Source organism: Castanea sativa, chromosome 3 (assembly GCF_040712315.1).
Source record: "Castanea sativa cultivar Marrone di Chiusa Pesio chromosome 3, ASM4071231v1".
Taxonomy (NCBI): domain Eukaryota; kingdom Viridiplantae; phylum Streptophyta; class Magnoliopsida; order Fagales; family Fagaceae; genus Castanea; species Castanea sativa.
This window is the reverse complement of record NC_134015.1, coordinates 1,044,132-1,066,593: the sequence shown is the minus strand read 5'-3', so window position 1 is coordinate 1,066,593 and position 22,462 is coordinate 1,044,132. Positions and strand designations below refer to the sequence as shown.

At 32.4% G+C, this 22,462-nt stretch overlaps 1 pseudogene; it reads right to left on the bottom strand.

Annotated features, from left to right (window-relative positions):
* Positions 1-12,198: 12,198 nt before the first annotated feature.
* Positions 12,199-14,397, bottom strand: LOC142627849 (receptor-like protein 54; annotated as a pseudogene).
* Positions 14,398-22,462: the final 8,065 nt, after the last annotated feature.

Here is a 22,462-nt window from a genome sequence, read left to right as displayed (position 1 = left end):
TATATAGATATTAATATAAATAAATGAATAACTATATGATAAAGAGAAATAAAAATAATCAATTCATAACTAATAATAAGAAATTCAAAAGATTAATCTAATTTCCTAAATTTTAAACTATTAACTTGATTGCCAAAATAAATTTAAAAAAGTCAAAATAAAAAAAGCATAGCAATATACTACACTGCCTTGATTGCTTTTGAAAAATGTTAGAGATAAGTTAGAGATATATTGGCCCAATGTAATAGCCCAAACTCAAACCTTCTATGTGTGTAAGCCAAATCTCCTACTTATATTAAAAGTCTGTTAGTCTAGAATTTCATCTACAATATATACATATCTTATAGTTCATTATAACATAGGATTTGTACTATATTCTCATATATTAAAGATATAACACTAGAAACCACCACATACCCTTGGTGCGATGATCACTCCACAAGTATAAGTGTTTGTGAAGTGTGGGGGACAAGGGCCGGTATTCAAGTCTCTAGAAGAGAGCTTCACACACATATACACTTAGATTAGGCTACAGTAGAATTCTATCTTGTATAAAAAAATAAAAAAAAAGATATAACACTAGAAGGATTGGACTTGGGCTAATATATCTCTAACACATGTTTAACAAAAAAATAATATAGAATTAAACTTTCTTTCTATAGCTGTTTTTCTAATTATTAAAGGCTTGAGTCGATAGCAAAAACTCAGAATTTGAAGCTATTTAAAAGTCAAGAGATTAAAGAAAAAATAATCAGTAGAAGGATAGGGATGTATGAGGTGGTGCCATAAGAAAATAAGACATAAGCAATTTGACTAAGATGAATAAATCATTAGTCTTATTTATTTTTTTTTTTAGAAAGAATCATTAGTCTTACTTCATGGGTATTTTTTGCCCCTCCTTTGGGGTTGTGAAGAAATTAGTTGACGCCTGACTCGGCGTCATCAATGCTTTTCTTTTTTCTTTTTCTTTGTCGTTGAGCAAGAGCGACAATTTCTTTGTCGTTGTGAATACAAACAATTGGCCAATATTCGGGAATCGTGTGAATTCAGTTTTATAGGTGAAGTGGTAAAATAGTTTCAATATATTCCTCTTAAAACATTGTACCATTTTATTCTTCACATTTAACAAAATTTATCACAAGCCATTCATGAATATATATATATATATATATATATATATATATATGACCATATTAAAAAAAAAAAAAATTAGGAATGATTTTATGTTATGTTTGGATCCTCTCTATTTGGTGTTATGGGTTTGATTGGTGAGTTTTGATAAAAATTTGGATTATTATGTGTAGATCATTGTGATATTATTTTCCATTAATTTACCGTGCATCACGCAAAAGTTTGGGACAAGTGTGAAACTGTGAAGTGACAATAGTGAGGGAAGACAAAGCGGAAAGCAAGAAAATGATGCAATTAATTATTAGATCCAATTAATGGAAGAAGGGGGCCTTTGTGTTGAATAATCTTTTGTACCACTTTTTACGTTTCACTTTAAGTTCCACTAATCACAATTTGCTATGTATTTGTTTAAATTTTCTTATAAAATAGTCAAAGTTAAAAAAAAAAAAAAAAAACACATGACAATTTGGAATTGGTGGAACATAAAGTAGAACACAAAAAATGATACAAAAGATCTATATATATTCGTGTTACACCACGTGTCATAATGACAAAAAAATTTTTTTTTTTTTGAAATTTTTACAGGTATTTTTCACAAGAAAAGCATTTTTCCTTGTGTAACAACTAATAAGCATGGTTTTAAAAACCTGACCGAGGCAAAATCGAATTTGCCTCCAATTCCCAATTTAACACAGTTTTTGACCGGTTTTAGTCGGTTTTGACAAGTTTTAACCGATTTTTAAGGTTTTTTCTAGAGTGGACTAGTGGTCAATACTGGGTTCAACTGGTCGGACTGGCCGGTCCAATCTAGTTTTTAAAACCATGATAATAAGTTCTGCAAAGTTGCTAGTTCATGTGTTATCTTTAATTTTTATATGAGTACGGAAGTATGAGATTGATTGAATTTTACATCCCAAAGTTTTAAAAATTAATTTGATTTAACACTCTGAAGTTTGGTTTTGTTAGCAATTCACCCTTACAATTAGTTTCTGCTTATTAAGTGATGCATCATCATTTTTATGTGTTTTATTTTTGCCAAACCAGCCCCAAAACTACGTCCTTTCAGTGATGACTAAGTGAAGAGCTGGCATAATCAAAACTATATCATTTCAGGCCTAAATTTAAAGCAAAAACGGTATCTTTGATTTTAGAGTTTGACCTGAAAATGTGTAGTTTTGATACTGATTTGGCAAATATAAAACACATCAGTAGAATGATATAATCCAATCAATCCTAAATTTCAAAATTTCAAGGATGTAATTTGAAATTTACCCATTTTATATTATGCATATAACTTTTATTTTTAATCTGTAACAGTCAAAAATCAATTAAGGAAATGAAGATTACAATGTTCGTGGTTTGCCGCAATATAGAGCTAATACTTATACGAATGCAATCTGAAAAAAATATCCGACTAACTCATCCAAAAAATAAAAATAAATAATAACCGACAAATAACAAAATAAAAAATAAATATAGAACCTAAATTACAATTCTCAAATTTTTACCCTAACCTCACTCTTCCTTCACTCAATTTTTACCCTAATGCCTCCATCACTGCTGCTGCTATTCTTTTCTTCAGATCAGATTTGGGTTTTGCTATTGCTGCTCTCTATTGCCAGTTGGTTTGGCAATTTTATCCATCTCACTATTACCAGGACCAACATTTCCTATTTGTTCACTTAATTAGTCAACCAATTTTATCCACATCTCACCGTTGTTCTCTCTTATTATCACCAAACCAGAGATCAAGAAAAATCAATCTAAAGAAGGTTCCATTGAAGATTGGAGATCAATTGTTGGAGTCATAGAACCAACGAATTTAGTTGCTATGAAGGGAATCTTCGAGGCGGTCCTCGAAATAACATACGAAGTTCATGAGAAAAATCCATTTTGTCACTACCTTACTATGTGCTTTTCTTTATGGCGTTATTACTTTATTTGGTGACTCGTTAAATCTGTGGTAGTAACCTAAAATCGATTGATAATCATAATTGGTTAAATTAGGTTAATTTTTTTATTTGATGGAAAAAAATAAGACTTGTGTGGTCATTGTCTTTGTTCACTTAAACCTTGTTATACACGGTGTAAGACCACTTATCCAATATTGGTGACGGTCACTATTGTCCTTGATTGAAGGCTAATAAAAAGACCCATACAAAGATTACAATATTCAAACGTTCAAAAATTTTGTTCAAAATTTTGTTCTGTCTATTCCCTTCAAATCTACAAATAAAAATTTTTTTTCTCATTCATGGAAGAATTCTATAAAAATATATAAATATAATAAATTTGTTAGGAATACACGTATTAGTGAAGTCTCATTGTAGATAAGAATAATAAAAGGAAGTGGGGACCCAAACTCACAAACTTAAGTCTTTTAAGTCAAGTAATATCCCTATATGTTATTTTCCCAACAAAGTTGGTTGGCATTTGGTCCTCTAATCTCAAGTGAGAGTATTTTGAAGTTGGAAGCAGATCCCATTGCTTGAATTCCAGCTGCTAATAGAGAAAAATAGGGCCCATTTGTTACCATTGTAAACAATAGTTTTCAGTATTTAAACAATATTATACGTATTTTCACATACTTTTTCATCCACACGTATTTACAAAAAATATAAACAACATTACTAGAACAACATTACTAAAGCTGCTCTTAATTAGCAAACCACAATGCACTGTACTATTGACCAAAATTTTGAACTTACATTTTAGAGCAAGTTGCGTACGTAAGAGAACAAGAAGTTAGTTTGTCAAAAGTTGACTGACATTTTTGGTCGCAGGTTGATATAATAGCTGTCTTACATTTTGCTTGAAAATCAACTGAAGAAAGAGAATGTTGCCCAAAAGAGGCCATTGTTTATATATATTCGACTAGACTTGGACCTGATTAATTCTTCCAATAACAAAGTCTCCAAGATGCCGTACTCGCAGGAACAAAATTACTATATTTGGCATATTAATTGTTAAACACTATCCTCAGCTCAAGTTCTTCTAAACTAGATTATATAAGCTTGTGATTAAAGATAGAGTTTAAAATATCAATATTGTGCGTGGACTCATTATTTCAATTAGGCATCAATTCGGCAAATATATTACAATAGAGAGCTTGTTATTCTTTATTGGGCTTATACTCTGTTGGTCACTGGTCAGTCTACCCAGCGTGAAACACAAGGATGCATTGGTCTTGCTGTACTATAACAAACTTGAGTTTTTTCAACATATTTTTATCTACTGTTATTAAAAAAAAATGTTATTAAAAACTTTAAGTTTCTACAATTGTACTAAACTAGTAAGTTGTCTGTGCGATGCACGGATAATTTTGTGATATTTTATGTAAAACAGTTTTAAATAATGTTGTACACAAAGTATATGTATATATATATATATACATTTTGAGATATTAAAAATTAGTTTGGTAGCTTCACTGTATATTTGTAGCCATCTTAAGGTAAGATTATTATTTTTTAAAATCATGAAACCAAAAATAAATGCAAAAGAGTAACGGGACCATGAAATAAACTAATTTGTGTTCTGTTCACATATTTCATACTATGAAATAAAAGTATACCTAATGTGGGGAGTAAAAGGACCTGAGCAGGCATTTGGGCCTTTGGGCTCTAACAAGGAGGGCCAATCTGTTCATAATTAAAAGCCTGTTAATACTGCAAATCGGCCTATACGCCGAGGGTCCGAAGATACATCCGAGGATGAGATTCTCCTCGGATAGACCCAGGAAGACTCGGAGATTCGCTAGAAAGATCAAGACAGAGTTCTAGAAAGACAGTTGGTTAAAGGGGGGATCCCTGTACCCTTTAGAGGCACCGGAGTTAGAGAAATATCTTAGGAAAAGGCTGCCACCTCCACATTAAAGATCTTGTACCTTCCTCCCTAGCCGCATTAATGGGGAAGTGACTCTTGAACAGTAGATAGGAGCCTTCTGGTTACTATTTAAAACACTTGAAGAAGGTGGTGTCAGAGGGGAAAAAGAAGATTTGGGCAACACGTGGATAAAGCACCAAGAGAATAAGTATTTAAGGGGAGTAGAGGCCAAAGAAGAGGGGGGATCGATCAGTTACCAAGAAAGAAACTAAGAATTGTAACCTTCAAGAAAGAAAGAAAGAGAAATAATACAGAAACCGTCCTCGGCTAATGTCCGAGGAAGCTTCTTCGCAATAATCTTTTACTATTTTCAAGTGCTTTTACATCTTAGCCTGTTTATTAAGTTTCCAGTGTCCCTAACTAGATTTCAGATCCACACTCTATAAATTTCATTGTTTAAGGCTCATTGGGCCTGAGCCCATAGTTGTCTTTGGGTCCAGGTGCAATTGTGCACTTACACCTAACTCTTTAACTATCTTCCACTCATCGATAGTGCAACATTAAGACATAGTATAGGCAAGTATGTATGCATGTTTTTTATAGATGATTTAAAATTAAATCATGATAGAATATGACTTTACATTGCACACCAAATATTCTCTCTACTTATATACCCAAAACAAAAACTAACTAACCAAATTACCTAACCTAAATCATATTTAAGCCCCTAATTTAAAAAGAAAAAAAGAATACCCATAGGGGTTTTGGTGTCTTGATGGTGTTGAGAGGTCAGTATAACGGAGGTGGTGACCCCTCAGATTCCCCTTTTTCTCTCTTTCAAATGTTTTGTTAGTCTTAGGTCTTTTATTTTGGTAATATATAGTGAAACAGTGCATTTTATTTAACAATTTACAACATTTTTGTGTCTCTCTATCTCTCTCTAGAGTCTTATCTCGTTAGTTATTATTATTAGCCCTTATTTATTTTTTGTTTTTTTTTTAAAAAAAAATACTAAAATAGTGGGTATGATAAAAGACATGAAAAATAGTGAAATGTGTGGTGTAAGCTTAGGCAATTAGTGAGATATTAATGAGATAACAGTAAAATAAGATAATGTGAACTTTTGGGTAACAATAAAAAAAAACTTCATGAAAGAGGTAAAAAAAGGCTAAATGCAAAATTAGAGTGCTACTTGGCAGGATTTCACACACTCTCGTATGAGATCTCTGAAGGATAGACATTTTGTAACAAATTTTATTTTACAATATTCCTCCAAATTTTTTTTTTACTCATTCCTTGAACTTAATAATTATAATGGTTATGTGTGTGCAATTTACAATTGTTGTTTCACTGCATATTTATAGCCTTCTCAAAGTAAGATTAATTTTTCACCCTAAAAACAAAGGTAAGATTATTATTTTTTTTTTAAGTCATGAAACCAAAAAAAAAAAAAAATGCAAAAGAGTAATAGGACTGTGAAAATCAAATAATTTGTGTTGTGTTCACATATTTAATACTATGAAATAAAAGTATGTCCAACTCTCTCACTGTCTTCCACTCATTGATAGTGCGACATTAAAACATGGTGTGGGCAAGTGTGTATGCGCGTGTCTTATAAATGATTTAAAACCATGGTAGAATATGGCTTTACATTGCGTACCAAATATTCTCACTACTTATATACCCAAAACAAAAACTATCCAACCAAATTACCCAAACCTAAATCATATTTAATCTCCTAATTTAAAAAGAAATAAAAATACCCGTACAGGTTTAAGGTCTTGATGGTGGTGGGGGGCCAATATTACGAAGGCGACGTCCCCTCCAATTTTTCTCTCTCTCTTTCAAATGTTTTGTTAGTCTCAAGTCTTTTATAGTGAAACAATGTATTTTGATTTTATAGTGAAACAATGCGTTTTATTTAACAATCGACAACATTTTTATGTCTCTCTATCTCTCTCCAAGGCCTTATCTGGTAAGTTATTACTATTAGTCCTTAACTATTATTTTTTTACTTTTTTAAAAAATATTAAAATGGTGGGATGCTAAAAGACATGAGAAAGAGAGAAATGCATGATGTAAGTTTAGGCAATTAATGAGGGACTAATGAGATAACAGTAAAATAAGTTAATGTAAACTTTTGGGTAATAGTAAAAAACACTTAATGAAAGAGGTAAAAAATAATGCTAAATGTAAAATTAGAGCGTTACTTGGCAAGACCTCACGCACTCCCACATGAGATCTCTACTTATATATATATATATATATATATATATATATATATATATATATATATATTCATGATTATTCTTTTATAATTTCTAATCACTAATCAACATGAGTCTCAAAAAACTTTGTGATAGAACTTTATCATACGTACAAAATAAGTATAGATTTTTTTTATCTTTATTTTTTTAAAAAAAGGATATTGCTATTGTGTTCATCCTTATAAGAATTTAAGCATAGATTAAATTTTCATTATTTTTGACAATTTTTCTTTAATTCCTTTATAATTTATATATTGTGTTAGTTTAAATGAATTTTTTCTCAAACTTTCAGAGGATGGACTTTAGATAAGATGTTCAACTTTTATACGCCAAGCATTGACTATAAGTCTTGTACACGGAACAAATAGAGATAAGAAATTAAGAATATGGTCCATTTTGGTCGGCCTTAGCTTGATTTGTCTAGACATCAATTTTTTCTCTTGCCAAAAGTTCGACTTATTTTAGGTGGAAGTTTCCTTGATTATTACTTGTATACAAAATTCCAGAAACATTAAATTGGAATAGGTCCCTTACTAACCTAATCAATTGGAATTGGATGAAATTTCATCCCATTCACACTAAACGTTGTGTACACTCCAAATTTTTTCTGCATCTCATAATGATACGTTGTTGATAGGTATCATTCAAGTCCAACATGATCGAGAGTTGTAATTGAGACTAAGGCCTAGAAGCTTTACTATTCAATACTTTGCGAGAAAAATTAAACACTTATTTGATGTAACAGGAGACTATGAAATTTGACATTGTATACACTGGGATTTGTTCTCGATGTTGTGAAATTGCTGTAGGTACTAAAAACTCTAGTTTGATTAGTTGGCAATTCATATTCTTTAATCGTGAAAAGTCTACAATGGAAAACTTTTGTGTTCCAACAACAAATGTTTTGAAGAGAAAATTGTTAGCCCCCTCATCCCATTGGGACCCTTTTATTTATACAAAGGAAAAATGGTCCAATATTCCTAAGTGTGACTTAGTTACATGGAATTTTTGTGTAAATGTGCCTAAATTTCTTTTTAAAATTTAGTTATAATTTTAAACTCTAATTTGGTGATTTTTATATGATTTCATGTGTTTTTAAATAATCTAAATGCTATTTCAGTTTGTGCAAATTATAGAACATAGAATCGGTAATTTAGCAACATAGGCATAGGAGAAGGCATGTAGTGGTTTCGGAAGAGTAGGCATTTAGTTATAAGGGAAGAGGAGTAGGCATAAACATAAGAAAACCTTAGGATGGAGGAATAAGGAAAACAAAGAGTTTTTGATGATTAACATCCTTCTATCTTATCCATTAATTTTATTTATTACTAATTAAAATCTGTTGAGTTATTAAATAACTGATGTGGCATCTAATAAGTGTAATAAATTAAAAATGATGTATTTTATTTCAAAAAAAAATTAATTATCTTTTCATATAGAGTGCCACTTGACAAAATTTCGTACTCTCTCACGTGAGGTTTCTGCTTTTATATATATATATATATATATATTGATTAGAATTTCCCGGGGAATTGTTTAATATATAAAAAAGTTTAAAAATAAAAATACAAAGTTATTTATGCGAGGGCAGAATATGGATGGATATCGGGTTGGGTAAATCGGCACTAGCAAAGTCTAGTCAAAGTAGTAAATATTAAGGTCAATTTTGGCCTTGTTTAGTGGGATATCGGGGACACGTCCTCTTTATGAATTGTTTATTAGCTAGCCTTATATTTTAAATCGAACTATTTTTTAAGAAATAAACACACCCACACAACGGTAAGGATTTTAAATCAAACATATATTCTATGCACATTGGCTTGTCCTGGATATTTGGAATAGAACTTGAGGGATTTTTTATTTTGTTTTTCATTTTTGAGACCATTGATTAATATTTTTGATGCAGTGCATTTATTAAAATGTTGAGACTAGTATTCGATCGTTGTGGGAGGATGTTTCCAATAAAAGTGTCCACAATAATAACAAAAGAATAGAATGGGACATAAAAAGAAATGACTTGTTTGGATTGAGAGAGAGTGGAGGGGAATAGAGTAGAGTTAACTGAAAATAGGTTAATTTTGAGCCAATTTTAATATACTCTACTCTACTCCTCTCAATTCAAAGGAACATGAAATTAAGAAACTAGCCACTTGTGTTAACCAAAAACAAAAATAGTGGCCAGAGAAATAATAAAATTTTGAAAGTGCACACAAACCCAAGATTATGAATTAATTTGAAGTATAATATTGCATGTTTGCGCAAAATGCATAAAGATTCGAAATGCTTAGAATGTATAGACTTGTTGTAATACATGGGAATTTAGAATGACCTGAATATATATATATATATATATATATATATATATATATATATATATATATATATATATATATATATATATATATATAATATGGCAAGTGTTTGCATGCATCCTTTCATAAGAGTCACAACCTTGTGGCCCATATTTCACTTGGATGAAAGCCTTGTGTACCCGTAAAACCAAGTCCATTATAAAAATAATAATAATAATAATAAATAAATAAAATGAAAGAATACTTCAAGCCTCGTCTTCCTTGCATCAGAAAGATGCAAAGCCGAATCTTGAAGTGAGGGCATTTGTAGACATCAAAATTTTATGATGTATTCACGACCATCCGATTATTCATGATAAAGTATTTATGATCAAATTAATCCCCAATTGATGACGTGGATGATCAGCGAATGAAATCAAGCCACGTGGCAATGTCAAATGTAGAAAGCCATATGGCAGCATCAGAAGAAAAGACCTATATGGAAAGTTCTTATTAGATAAAACATCAAATTAAATTCATAATTCAACTCTCAATAAATGCTGAGAGGAGATTCCAAATTGAATACTATTGAGTCCTATAAATAGAGGCTTCTCTTATGAAAAAAGGACAGACACTTAGAGAGAAAAGCCTACTGACACTCTGTCAAAATAGAAAGTCATCTCTAAGTCCATAAGCATTCCATTGTTCATCAAGGTTGATTCCTACTTCTTCAAATCAAAGTAGGGATTCTCCTTTGATTGAGTTCAAGATTAAGCCAAATCAAATCAAGCACGCTCAAATATTCATTCAACTTGGAGACATCAAAGCTCGATTCAAGATCAAGCCTCATAGCCCCTTCGGATCGTAAAGTTACTTGGAGATCGAATCAGAGGAGTTTTATTGTATTCTTTCATTGTAAAGAGTCATACAAAGGATTGTACTCACATATATACAAATCAATACAATTGATAATTTGTTACACTATTTCGTGATCGTGTGATTCTTCTTTTATGAAAATTGTGTACAGATGGCTAAAATTTATATATAACTTCTTGATTAAATAGTTAGTAATCAGTATATTAGGCTTTCTGTTTCTCAAAAAAAGAAAAAGAAAAAAAGAAGTATATTAGGCTTTCTAATTAATCTTAAATCCAACTGAATTGAATTTAATTATTTTTGAAAAACATATTATTATTTATCCAATTAAAAGTTATTAAGTAGTGTAACATTTTTTAAAGTTATACATAGGGGTGGCTTGATACATTTGAGAGCTTTATGAGAAAAACTGAATTGAGGCCTTTAATATAATTAAATATGATTTTTTTTAAATAAAAAATTAGATATTACTTAAAATCTATTTTCTTGTTTTAGATGCAAGAAAATTGAGGCCTTTTATTTTTTTTTTTAAGCCTATAGACACAAAACATTTGACAAACTTATCACACTAGTTGATGTGGATACTTGATAGTGGCAAGTAAAAATGCGATGTTAGTGGTGGACCTAAATGAGAACTAATAAAAGTTTATCAAATTAACTGTTGTGAAATTTTTTGTGTATTACCCTTTTTTGTTTTTTGAGAAATGTTACATTTACAAAATTTTCAACAAATCCCAATTGTTAAGTTGTTACTAGTTCTAAATTGAAATCACTATTGAAATTACTTTTCTGCTCCACCAATTACAATTAGTAACAACTTAACACTTTAGGATCTCTTTTTTTTTCTTTTTCTTTTTTTTTTTCCAGTAACAACTTGACACACGCTCGATCTATCAAGATTTACGATTTCTAAATTTCTAAATTTGAAATTCGGCCCATGATGACTTGGATGATTAGAGTTTCTTTTCTTACAACTTTAGTTATATATAAGGCTTATTTTAAAAGTCATTATACACAGAAACAGAGACCTAGAACTCATATACTCTGTGTGAAGCTACTGTGTTTGTATGCCTTAGGATATTATAATCAAGTGCTTCCTGATCTTCATTGTTGATGAAGTAAAGAACTTTGCAGCCAACAACAATCATTTAAGTTGCTGCAGTTTGTCACGTATTGAGATTCGTGCAAAGAAGTTTGTCACAGATTGGAGATTTGTGCAACAAAGGAAAGAAGACCACTACAATATCAAATTCAATTGAGTATTGAAGTGAAAGTTCAACTTTAGGTTGGTATATTGGGATAGGCTAAGGTAGTGGTAAGATTCCTCATACTTATAACTGCTTGATTATTGATTAGAGGATTATTAGGAGTGGTGACCTTAAATTCATTCGATGAGTTTTTTGCCTTGCGAAAGATTTTTCCCATTTGTCAACAAATCAACGTGTTAATTTAATTTCTACTGCATTTCGTTTATTTGGTGAATTGTTGGTGCTTTCATGATTTGCATGTAATTTAACTTAATTAATTAACTTGGGTAATTGAATTAATTAACTAGGGTCAATCTATCTTAATCCAACACACATTAAACATAATATGTAGAACACAATTTTTATTATATGGTAAGGAAATACATGACATTGTAACATTTCAAACATAATTATATCTTTGCAAGGTGCAAGTTTAGTTTTTCACAAAAAAGAAAGAAAGAAAGAAAAAAGCGTCAGTTTCTAAGTTGCCTTCTCATGCTTCTGTGTGCCTATTGCTTCATTCTAAAGGTCTTCATCAACCAATCAAGTTTTTTTATTATTTATTTATTTATTTTTTTTAGCCACAATGTTGCCAATTATCACTCCAAAAATTAGTCCAAATCTGTACCCAACAAAAATTATTTTCCAACCAAATCCAAAGAGAAAGCTAGTTGTGTCCTGATTTTGTTCAAAAATTGAAAGGGAAGGTGGTGAAGAATCAGAAATCCAACATTTCTTTGATAATGGATTCCCACACAATCCTAAATTTCCCTCAAACGACCGGTTATCAAATGTGTTGAATTGTTTCCCAAGTGGTATAGGGCTAGTGAGTTTGTTATAAGAAACATTGAACCATTCGAGGAAAGTAAGTTGTGCTAACTGTGATGGAATCTCCCTCAAAAGCCTTTTTTAAGAAAGGTCCAATGATTCTAGATTTTTAAGATTCCTTAGAGATGGTGGGATGTGTCCTGTGAGGATGTTATTGGAAATATTGAGCATATGAAGCTCACTTAAATCCCCAATGGATTCTAGAATCTCTCCAACAAACCTATTGCTTGACATATCAATGGCTCTAAAGGATTGTTGGACCTTATGGTATGCTGTCTCCATGCCTTTGTTTGTTATTTTCATTGAATAATAGTAAAAGTAAAACAAATTAAAACTCCCCACATTGAAAGATTTTTCTACTTGAATATTTGTCAAGTTGTGTTCTTTGTCCAATTTCAAGGCATTCCAATTCTTGAAAGAATTTATGGGCAGTTTTCCTGTAAAATTATTGTAAGAGAGATCAAGGATTCTCAAGTTAGGAAACCCATAATTAATTTCATTACTCTCTAATATTTTACCATAGAATTCGTTTGACCACAAGAGGAGAAGTTTTAGAGTTGGTAGATTTCCCAACCAAGAGGGAAATGTATCATTGAATTGGTTATTACTAACATCAATGACCTCTAACATCATACAACTAGCCAATGATCTCGGTAACAATCCATGAAATTTGTTTTCTCTCAAACTAATCATCCTTAATTTACTTCCTTGGATCATATTGTGCAAGCATTGAGGAAGTGAACCACCAAAGCAATTATCAGACACATCAAAGATATGAAGAGAAGTTATGTTGCAAATCGACATAGTACCACTTAGATAATTATCAGAAACATCAAGAACATTCAAATTCTTTAGGTTAATGGTGGAGATTGGAAAATGGCCTTGAAACTCATTGCCCAAAAGAGCCAGTTTTTCCAATTGTGTGAGGTTCATAAACCCAAAAGGAATTGTACCAGTTAATCGATTGTAACCCAAGCTAAGGATAATCAGTTGGGTCAATTTTGCAAGCCCAAAAGGGATTGGACCGGTTAATTGATTGTTGACTAGGGTAAGGATAGTCAGTTGTATCAGGTTTTCAAGCCCGAAAGGGATTGGACTAGTTAATAGATTGTTGAACAAGCTAAGGGTACTCGATTGTGTTTGGTTTGCAAGCCCTGAAGGGATTGGACCAGTTAATTAATTGTCGCCCAAGCTAAGGATGGCCAATTGTCTCAAGTTTGCATGCCCGAAAGGGATTGGACCGATTAATTGATTGAATCCCAACCTAACAATAGTCAATTTTGTCATGTTGGCAAGCCCAAAAGGGATTGAACCAGTCAATCTATTACCGTACAGGTCTAGAAAAGCCAGTTGGATGAGATTTCCAATTGAAGATGGGATGTTACCCACCAAACAATTATTTGAAAGCTTAAGGTAAATGAGATTTGTGAGGTTACCTATTGAAGATGGAATGGATCCTGATATGTTACAACCCCACATATCCAAAGCAGCTAGGGAGCCAAGGTTTCCCATTGAAGCTGGTAGCTCATTGGAGAAACTAGTTTTTGCGAGGCTCATTTCCTCAAGGGGACTGCTCCAATCTTGAAAGTTGGGCCAAGAACCAGTGAGATCTTTGTTGTGCTTCAAGTCAAGAACACGTAATTCTGGTAGCTTAAAGATGCCTATCGGAAATTCCCCATGCATTCCACAGTCATGGAGATAAAGGAATGTTAAAGTAGACAAGTTTGCAAAGATATTAGGCACTGTGGACAATATGTTCACCCCACTCAAATCAAGATGTTTTATGTGAGTTAAATTTCCAACTAGGCTTGTTAGGCTCAATTGTTTGAATTGCAAGAAGTATTTGCCCGAAGACAAATTATAGTTGCAATAAAGATCCAGGGATGACAATTGGGATAGCTTTGAAACTTCAAATGGGATTTGACCAGAAAACATAGTAGAAGAGAGATTGAGAGTGTAAACACAAATTTCTCAATTGAAGAAAAATCAAACAAATTGAAAAAAAAAAATGAGTTCTACAAATATATTTTTTGTATTAATCAAGTAATGAGTTCAATCTCAGTTTTGACAAATGCTCCTCTGATTTTATCTTCTTTATGGTCTTGACTCAAACGCGAAATTTTCTTCAATTTGGTTGAAAGATGGATCAAATGGTCTTCACAACAAATCTCTGGCTTTAAGCTTGTTAGAGATTTGTTGTCCTCCAAGTTCTTCGAGCCCTTCGAATGTTCTTCAAGTTCTTCAAAAATTCTTGAGATAGAATTTCTCTAGAGCTTGGGCCTCTTGAAAACTTCCTTCAGAAAATGAGAAGGGATGTCCTCTATTTATAGTGATTTTAGAGGATAAGCTCTACTATGAATTGATATGCTTGAAAGTATGTAGTAGACTTTTGATTGACCCAAATTCTTCTTAGAGATAATTATTTCTATTTATCTATTTTGATAAAGATCATATTTTGATAAAGATCATATTTTGATAAAGATAATAATCAACAAAGATAAATAATTATCTCTATTTAATTTATTTAATAAAGATAATTATCTACCAATTTTGAATAGAAAATTTATCTTTATTTTATTTATTTATTTATTTTAATAAAGATAATTACCCATAAACTTTGAATAGGAAATTTATCTTTATCTTGTGGGCCAAATGACACGTGGCAAATTTTGATATGCCAACGTGATGCCAATTTGGATGACACATGTCATCATCTAATTTAATTAATTTAATGACATTAATTTAGAATTTGCCACTAAACTTTGATGTGGCATTTTATAATTAGCTGAAAATTTTACCTCTTACAAATGCCCCCTCGAGACTTGGTCATGTTCACAATTTTGAATGTGGTAAGTGATCAAGTCTCGACAACTTCATGCTTTGATGCAATTAGTTTCAGCACCTTTCATTTATCTAGAAATTTGCAAGCAGGCATTTCTCCAAGAGCTTGAACATGTGTAGGAGTCTACCACTATGAGAAGAGCTTTGCTCCTAATCGATTTGTCTTGCGAAGATAACTTTAAGAAGGAAATTTGTTTCCTAGTCAAAGTAGTAAATCAATAAGGCTTCCTCAACTCTTTCATGCCAATCTCTTTTTGACTTCCCTACAACTTTCATGAGCAAATTGCATAGAGTCTTGTTAAAGGCTTCTGCAAGACCATTGGCTGGATCATTATACATGAAGGAATTATGCTGCTTAAAACCAAAGTCATTGCAAAGTTTGTCCATCAACTTGTTGTAGAATTCCTTCCCATTATCAGTGATGATGTAACGGGATACACCATACCTAAAGATGATATTTCTTTTGATGAAGTTCACGACAGTTTCCTTCTTCACTTCACGAAATACAGTAGCCTCAGCCCACTTTGAGAAATAATCTGTCGCAGCTAGGATATATGAATGTCCATCAGAAGATTTTGGCGTCAATAGCCCAACCACATCTAATCCCCAAGCATCAAATGGCCATGAAGCTACAGTAGGATGTAGGGGTTTTGGAGGTTGATGAATGAAGTTTGCATGGAATTGACATGCTGAGCATCTTTTGCATATTCCATACAATCCTTGACCATAGTGGGCCAGTAATAACCCATCCGCTTAATTTGAAAATGAAGTTTAGGACCTGACTGGTGAGCACCACAAATCCCTGAATGAGCTTCTTCAAGTGCCTTGGCAGCTTCCTCATCATCCAAGCAACGAAGGAGAAGACCATCAAAAGAACGGCGTTATAAAGTATTCTTGTAATAAACAAAACGTGGAGCTCGTCGCCGAATTTCAATTCTATGTCGAGGGTCATTGGGCAATTTTCCATGTTCTATATAATCAATGATAGGTTGCCGCCAATCTTCTCTTTCTATGTCAAAAACTGAAATTGCGTTTACTTCTTCTTCTATCTCATCCTCATCAAAGTTTGGAGGTATTACCCATGTTTGGCATATTGGAATCTTTATTTCGGGATCTTGTAAGGTAAGAGCCATTGCAAATTTTGCCAAGGCATCAGCTTGTTTATTCTCATTTCTTGGGACATGTGTAATACTAACGTGATCAAACCATCCCAAAAGCCTCTTGGCGTATTTGCAATATGGTATCAATTCTGGCTTTTTCACGTCATAGTGCAGAAGCACTTGATTTATGATTAACTTTGAATCACCAAAGACTTCCAAACGAGTTGTTTTTGCATCCATTGCCATTTCAAGACCTAGGATTAGTGCTTGATATTCAGCAACATTGTTTGAACAACATTCTGTAAGAGTAAATGCATATGGAAGTATATCCCCTTCTGGAGTTACAAACACTACTCCAGCACCGGCACCACAACGTTGAGCAGCTCCATCAAAGAACATCCTCCAAGGTTGTGAAATTTCAACAAGCATTACTTCTTCATCAGGAAGGTCATCAGACATCTCCCAATCATCAGGAATAGGATGGTTAGCAAGGAAATCGGCCAAAGCTTGTCCTTTCACTGCTTTTTGTTGGACATATATTATCTCGAACTCTTGGAGTAAGAGAGCCCATTTTGCTAGCCTTCCCAAAAGAACTGGCTTAGTCATAATGTATTTAATGGGATCTGCCCGTGAGATGAGCCGTATTGAATGGGCATGCAAGTAATGTCTTAGCTTTTGAATGGCAAACATCAAAGCCAAACATGTCTTTTCAATTGGTGAATAATTGAATTCAGCACCATGCAAGGTTCTACTCAAGTAATAGAGAGCGTTCTCCTTTCCTTCTTCATTTTCTTGAGCCAGAAGCATTTCTAATGATCATTCTTGTGCTGCTATGTAAAGAATAAGTGGCCACCCCTGTATGGGTGCTCATAGAACAGGGGGATTTAGCAAGTATGTTTTGATGCTCTCGAAAGCATTTCTACTTGCTTGATCCCACTTGAATGGGACATCTTTCTTCATAAGGTGACTGAAAGGTTGACAGCGTCCTGCCAAGTTAGATATAAACCTTCTGATGTAAGCAAGCTTTCCTTGAAGACTTTTGAGCTCGTGAATATTTCGAGGTTCTAGCATTTTTTGAATAGCATCAATCTTCGATCTATCAATTTCAATTCCTCGGTGTCAAACTATGAATCCTAGGAATTTTCCTGATGTAACTCCAAATGCACACTTCATGGGGTTCATTTTAAGTTGGTACCTACGAAGTTGCTCAAAGACTTGACGAAGGTCTTGCAGATGCTCCATTCTTTTCTTCGACTTCACAACCAGATCATCAACATAGCACTCTACATTCTTGTGAAGTATGTCATGAAATATTCTTTGCATCGCCCTTTGATAAGTGGCGCCTGCATTCTTTAATCCGAAAGGCATAACTTTATAGCAGTATATTCCTTTTGGAGTACGAAAAGCAGTGAGCTCTTCATCTTTTGGAGCCATGCGAATTTTGTTGTAACCAGAGAACCCATCCATAAATGAAAGAGCTTCATGGCCTACTGTAGCATCAACCATAATTTCTGTTAAAGGAAGAGGAAATTCGTCTTTTGGACATGCCCTGTTAAGGTCACGAAAGTCGACACAAACACGAATTTGCCCATTCTTCTTTCTTACAGGGACAATGTTTGATACCCATGTGGGATACTTGACTTCACGAATAAAGCCAGCTTCAATAAGCTTGTTGACCTCTCCTTCAATCTGGGAGATTAACTCAGGCCGGAACCTACGTTGTGCTTGCTTCGTTGGTCGCACCCCATGCCTTACTGATAAATGGTGAACAGCGACCTTTGGATCCAGGCCTGGCATTTCTTTGTATGTCCAAGCAAAAACATCCCTATATTCTTTGACAAGACCAGCTACATCTTTGCTTGCCCTTTGTGTAGACGAAGCTGTTCGTGACTTCTGAGCTTTAGAAGCGTTGGAAACAAGTGAGGGCCGAGATATAGGTGTTGTTTGAGCATAAACCTCTGCGAGAGCCTTTGTTCTTCCCCTTGTCATAGGTCCAGCATAGGAAGTGTCAAAACTTGATGAAGAGTTTGAATCCATTATAGGATCAAGTTCACTTGTTCCAAAAAGAGGGTTGTTGATTTGAATATTCTTTGAAGCCATAGGACTTCAAATGATATGACAAATTGATGAAGAAGAGATGAGAGGCAGAGATTGTCCCACTGGGCGTGCCAAAAATTTGTAAACACAAATTTCTCAATTGAAGAAAAATCAAACAAATTGAAAAAAAAAAAAAAGAGTTCTACAAATATATTTTTTGTATTAATCAAGTAATGAGTTCAATCTCAGTTTTGACAAATGCTCCTCTGATTCTATCTTCTTTATGGTCTTGACTCAAACGCGAAATTTTCTTCAATTTGGTTGAAAGATGGATCAAATAGTCTTCACAACAAATCTCTGGCTTTAAGCTTGTTAGAGATTTGTTGTCCTTCAAGTTCTTCGAGCCCTTCGAATGTTCTTCAAGTTCTTCAAAAATTCTTGAGATAGAATTTCTCCAGAGCTTGGGCCTCTTGAAAACTTCCTTCAGAAAATGAGAAGGGATGTCCTCTATTTATAGTGATTTTAGAGGATAAGCTCCACTATGAATTGATATGCTTGAAAGTATGTAGCAGACTTTTGATTGGCCTAAATTCTTCTTAGAGATAATTATCTCTATTTATCTATTTTGATAAAGATCATATTTTGATAAAGATAATAATCAACAAAGATAAATAATTATCTCTATTTAATTTATCTAATAAAGATAATTATCTACCAATTTTGAATAGAAAATTTATCTTTATTTTATTTATTTATTTATTTTAATAAAGATAATTACCCATAAACTTTGAATAGGAAATTTATCTTTATCTTGTGGGCCAAATGACACGTGGCAAATTTTGATATGCCAACGTGATGCCAATTTGGATGACACATGTCATCATCTAATTTAATTAATTTAATGACATTAATTTAGAATTTGCGACTAAACTTTGATGTGGCATTTTATAATTGGCTGAAAATTTTGCCTCTTACAGAGAGATGTGAGTCTTGAAAGATTGCGTAGCTGGGATGGGATTTGAGAGTAATTAAAGTGATCGTCATCAAGGTTAAGACTTTGTAAGTGAACTAGAAGGAAGAGAGTGCTGTTGGAGTTGATTGAACCATATAGCTGCCATGACAACTGCTACTGAGGTCAAGGCCAATCACATGACCTGTGTCCTCATCACAGCCAACACCATCCCATGAGCAACAATCACTGTTTCACCTTCTAGTCTCCAAATCTGACCCTAGGATATGCAACAGGATCAGAGGAAGCAGAGTTGTTTATGATAAAGCTTTCCTTGAAGTGCAACAAGGCTGAGCTCTCATCATCATGGCATAGTGGCTGCTTGGAAGGAGACGAATGTATAAGATGAAACAGAGGGAGTATGTAAAGCAAGCGCATCAACATGATGATGTCCTAATTATGTTTAGCATTCTTTTTTTGTTTGTTTAAAATGTTCGTAGGGGAATGCAAATATTTATAGACACTGCACCAGAAAATTAGTGCTCAACTACTTAAAAGCGCAAGCGTGAAAAGAATGAAATGAAGAACTTATGAGAAGCATAATGGACGTCTTTATCCATGATGAACACAACAACCATGACGCTTGAGTGTCTCACGACCAAGTAAATAGCTTAGCAAACGCAAACACTCAAAATTAAAATTGAAGATTTAACAGAATCACAATCAGCATTTTTGAGTTCTTATGAAAATTACTTTTGGAGTTATTTAGAACTAAAGAATTAGCCAAAAACGCATATAATTTTTGAAAGTTGTGTCTGTACTTTCCAACACATCAAAGAATGTGTAGTTCGGAGTTTTGTAGAGTTCATTATAGTTTTGTGTCTCTATTATCCAACACATCAAAAAATGCAATCTGTAATGTAGCACATTTTAAATTTTCTTGCCTTTATTTATGTCTCTTTGGTTTCCGAAACTTCCTATCCAGTTCTTAAGTCTTGTTTGTTGTGTGTTGAATATTTGATCAAATCTTTGATTCTTATTAAATATTTTTGCCTTGAAAATAAGATTTGGCACTACTCATGTTTGGAGGGCTGTTGAGGCTATCTTTTTCTTTGACTCTTTGACCCTTTTACACTTGTTCCAAGTTTTTTTTCTTCTTAAAATATAATGATCAGATAATTTAGATTTATATGTAATGGATTGGGCCATTATAGAAGGACAAAAAATAATGATGAATTGGATCTAATATACATAGAATTTAAACTACTATTGATTGGTCATTTTCAACCCTATGAATATGACCAATCAATATTTAAGTATAAGCATACGAAACTTAGACTTAGTTGATCATATTGTTAGTTGTGTTTTGGATATTTAATTTTAAATAGATGTTTATGTTTAGAAAAATGTAAGTTGTCATTACTCGTGCTTGAAGGATTGTTCCAAGTTATTCTTATACAAGTTCTATCTCACGTACTTTCTCAACAAAAAAAAAAAAAGTTCTATCTCACGTATGAAATGAGTTTAGTGAGTGTTCTCAGCAAAAAAAAGATTAGTGAGTTTCGTTCTGAATTAATTTGTTTTTTAGCTTCTGAGAATAAATAATTTTTTTTGTTTGTTTAACTCTTATCTTATGGTGAATTCCACTCAATAGTTATCAAGTTTCTTGCTTTGTATATTTTAGGTGTATATTCAGAGTGGTGAACATTTCATATCTGTTGCATTTATGTTTATTTTAGTTAACGAAATTTTCATTTATATATCAGTATAAAGATAGATACAATGGTAGTTAGAGTTCCAATATTTTAAACTTCTAGTGCCATGCTGATCAATTGTCGAAGTTTTGTATGCACATGCACATATAAAATTGAATTCCAGTTTGTGTAGGCAGTTTCAGACACGTTTTCATGCATGATTTCAATTTGTGATGAAATGTGAAAATATATGTGTTTGAAAACATGTGTGAAAATATGTGTAGGTGAAAAAGTGTATAAAAGCGCGTGTAATGTCATTTAAAAACTAAAAATATATGTTTGAGTGGATGTACCAAACAACCCCATAGACTCTCGACATCGTTGCAAATCCAAACGCATAAATCTCTAATTTGGATAAATAAAAAATTATGATACTAAATTATAAAAAAAAATATATAAAAAAGGCCTCAGACTACACATGAAACGCATGTGATGAAACTAGTATTAATTATGAGAATCTAAGAGTTTGATTTGCATATTATTCAAACTCCATTAAATATAATTCTATATATATATATATATATATTTTTTTTTTTTGTGAATAAATTTCCTCTAGTCTTCCATTCCAATATAAATTTCTTTATGGAATAGAAAATACTTTTTATTTTTTGAGTCATTTAGGAGCCTCAAATTGGAAATAGAACTCAAATTCAAAATCTACGCCAAAAATAAATAAATGGGAAAACGATTAGTTTGAACAAACTTGATTAATTTTTTAGAAGTTTTTTAATTGTAAGTCTAATTTGTGTGAGTTCTTGGGTTTTGAAAATGAACATTTTCTCAACTAAATCAATATTTTAATTTGGTGTTATAGTTTACACAAAATAAAATTTTAAGTGAAAGACGTAATTCATACAACCTATTTCTTTTATGTTTTGTTCGGATTTATTTGTGTTGGCTAATTACATGATAAATTTGATTATAATCATTAAAAAAAATTTAATTGTATTCTTTTGGTGCTATTGAGGATAAAGACAAAATAATTATCATTCACTATTCAAAATCTGCATAATTTGGTCATGTGAAATTTGCGATAAGTTGAACAAAACTAATAAGTTTGGATGAAAACTTGCGTTTGACATTCACTCTGTTAAGTTTAGACCCCTTACTAGAATATGTTTAACCTAATATTATACTAAGTTGATTGACAAGATTGTTATTCAAGATTAGGTTAAACACAAATAAACACAAACTGTAAAGTAACGAAAAATAAAGAATACAAAGATGTGATGACCTTGGAAAACCTAACGGGTGAAAAACTTGGGAAGGATTTAACCTAGCTATCCACAAGGTAAAAACAGATACACTATGAAAGAATT